This window comes from Poecilia reticulata, linkage group LG6 (genome assembly GCF_000633615.1).
Source record: "Poecilia reticulata strain Guanapo linkage group LG6, Guppy_female_1.0+MT, whole genome shotgun sequence".
NCBI lineage: Eukaryota > Metazoa > Chordata > Actinopteri > Cyprinodontiformes > Poeciliidae > Poecilia > Poecilia reticulata.
Window position 1 is genome coordinate 29,231,081 of NC_024336.1, and position 3,321 is coordinate 29,234,401.

The following is a 3,321-nucleotide window of genomic DNA, read 5'->3' on the forward strand; positions in this document are numbered from 1 at the left end:
TCAGAGGATCACGTTACATTGCTTAGCCAATCAGAGGATCACGTTACATTGCTTAGCCAATCAGAGGATCACGTTACATTGCTTAGCCAATCAGAAGATCATCTTACATTGCTTAGCCAATCAGAGGATCACCTTACATCGCTTAGCCAATCAGAGGATCACGTTACATTGCTTAGCCAATCAGAGGATCACGTTACATTGCTTAGCCAATCAGAGGATCATCTTACATTGCTTAGCCAATCAGAGGATCACGTTACATTGCTTAGCCAATCAGAGCTGCGGAGGAGCCCTGATTGAAGGAGCTCCACTCTCAGCATGGATTTGAACTTGTGTCTTTATTTACTTCAGCAAATCTCAGTTTTTAACAAATTCTGTAGCTTTCTGTGTACTTCTAAATCTGCTCCTTAGTCGCATCTTTTCGGGGTTGGTACTGCCTCTAGTGGTGTGGGGTGGTAACACAACTAATATAGTTACATTACTAAATCAGAATACCGCAAAGTCTTTATTATTTATTATACATTTTTTGTTCTCTTAAGAATGTAGAGCTAATTAAATGATCTAAACACCTAAAGACCTTAAAGTGGTTCCAGTTTCTCTCGATGGCCAACCTGTTGAAACTGTGACAAATTTTAAATACCTGGACAGTCAGCTCAACTTTGCTGAAAACACTGACTATATTTTGAAGAACTGTTCTCAGAGACTCTACCTTTTAAGAAGACTTAGTGATCTTGAATGAATCTTAGTGTATCTCTTGAATTTGGAGGAAAAAAATCATATTTTATTTATCACTACAGAAGGGTTCAGTGAATGCGCATATGAAACTTTTGATGGTGATGGACAGCGTTAAGACCCGCCTCCTGCCTCTGATTGGCTGTTTCTGGTTGGCTGATTTTTTTCCTCACTGATTATCTGTCATGACAGTTTCAACCAATATGTCAGGAAATATATTTTTGTGAAAGTTGGATACTGGAGCTTCAAGGGGTTTGAACCAAACCAGCGTCTTGAGGTTTGTAGATAAAAGCGATAAAGGATTATTGTCATGGTTAGTGCCTGAGTGAAAATCCAGAAAAAGTTAGATTTGAGTTGGTTGGTGGAGAACTGTAATCCTGACCTTCACCCTGCCTCTTTGGCCATGTCCTCCCCTATGTTCTCCGTCCCAGGGAAAGTCTCCCAGCGATGTGTGTGTGTGTGTTCATGAGCTGCTGGATCAAATGCTCTCTGTGAGACAAAGCGTAGCGGCAGGACGCTCTGCGACTCTGTCATCTCACTATGGGTCGCACACGGACCGGGCTGCACGGGGGGGACGGCACACAGAGACAGCCGTCCCCACACACACACTGATCAAAACAATGTATTTGTCAGAAAAGAGAAGTCTTTCATGGGACACACACACACACACACAGAGGCGTTGGAGGCCTCTCTCCATGCCCTTGTTCCGGACAGCCCAATTATCTCTCTGCACCTCACTGTTTTCTCCTCTGTTCCCTCTGAGGTTTTCACGTTCGTTCTGGTTTGGATTCTTTTCCCTTTTTTTTCCCGTTTGCAGCCATTTTTGCTCTCACACTAATTGATTGACCATAAATGAGCTCCTGAAGTTTATGTTTCGGTTTGATGTCGTAATGAAACATGTTCCTGTGCACGGGTCTGAATCGAAGCACCGCTGAAAAGATAGCAGTCGTATAAAACTGAATTTATTTGACTTTGTGTCAGAAAGAGAAGACGGTCTCCTCAAGGCGTTTCAGTTTCCATACTTGAGCTGGGATTGTATTTCTGTTGGTCCAAAACTGAATAGTTACAACAACTTTGTCCTAAAAAGGTTTAAAAAAAAAACCTTTAAGCTACTCAAAAAGCACAATAAAATATTAAAAACAAATTTTACTCATTTAATAATTCATAATAAAATTACCTCAGAAAAATTAAAAAGTACAGTTTAGTGAAAATAATTTATTTTTGGTATCACTTTATTAGAAGACTGAAATGACATTATCATAAACATAAAGTGTCATAAATAACGGCACTTTTAATGTACATTTGACAGATTTAATGGAGTTTTTAATACATGTTTTAACAACTTTGCATTAAAAATGTCATTATTTACCCCATCCTGCAAGGATGGACGATTACTGACCAGATATTGATTCAATTAGATTTAAATAATTAAATCCAGTCACATAATTTCCTCATTAGTCTTCAGCACATTGAGAGTCCGTGTAAGACAAAAGCATCAGTTGCTAAGTAAAATATAACGGCCTCCTCTTGTTCTTTAACATTTTTATTTCCAAAGTTTCAGATTGTTTTTGTAACTCCGGCTTAGACACTTGCAGCTCAGATGTTTCTGTGTAAGATCTCAGGAAAACTGAGCGCAGAAGTAGGTCGTTGTGTTCGTGTAAAGGTGGCTGATGTTTGACCGCTGCCTCTGATCCTGGCAGCGTGGGAGAGTGGGAGGCAGCTTTACCCCCACCGAGGGCGCGGCTTAAAGATGCCTTACACACAACGCCGTAGCCAAAACACACACACACACACACACTGACATCAATGACGCGTAGGCAATTCTTCATCTTCATCTTCTGTACTGTAAAAGCTCCAAATATGACCAAGTTTTCTTTTAGTTTTTACCAAATATCTTACTATACTTGAAATAATACAAAACTAACTCTAAAAGTAACTTTTCAGTAAAAGGATCTTCTTTTAGGTCAATATTTGCTTAATATTGATTAAAAATTATTAGTTCTTCTGGCTGATCAAATGAAACCTGTGCTTTTTTTAAAATCAGTATTAAGGAACCTAAAACAAATTCATACATCTTGATGAAAAGCTACTTTTAAGTTAGTTTTGTCTGATTTCAAGTGTACTAAGATATAATCAATCAATCAAATATCTAGGAGTGTGAGAATCCTTGTTAAATTACATCTTAACTAAAACTCTGAGGTGTGAGAATCCTTGTTAAATTACATCTTAACTAAAACTCTGAGGTGTGAGAATCCTTGTTAAATTACATCTTCACTAAAACTCTGAGGTGTGAGAATCCTTGTTAAATTACATCTTCACTAAAACTCTGAGGTGTGAGAATCCTTGTTAAATGACGTCTTAACTAAAACTCTGAGGTGTGAGAATCCTTGTTAAATTACATCTTAACTAAAACTCTGTGGTGTGAGAATCCTTGTTAAAAATGGTGTTTTAACTAAAACTCTGAGGTGTGAGAATCCTTGTTAAATGGTGTTTTAACTAAAACTCTGTGGTGTGAGAATCCTTGTTAAATGGTGTTTTAACTAAAACTCTGAGGTGTGAGAATCCTTGTTAAATGGCGTTTTAACTAAAACT

At 38.1% G+C, this 3,321-nt stretch overlaps 1 protein-coding gene across 3 annotated transcripts in view; it reads left to right on the forward strand.

Moving 5' to 3' along the window:
• Nucleotides 1-3,321, forward strand: part of znf423 (zinc finger protein 423) — a 185,875-nt gene that overhangs the window by 160,691 nt on the left and 21,863 nt on the right. The gene's annotated exons all lie outside the window — the stretch shown is intronic.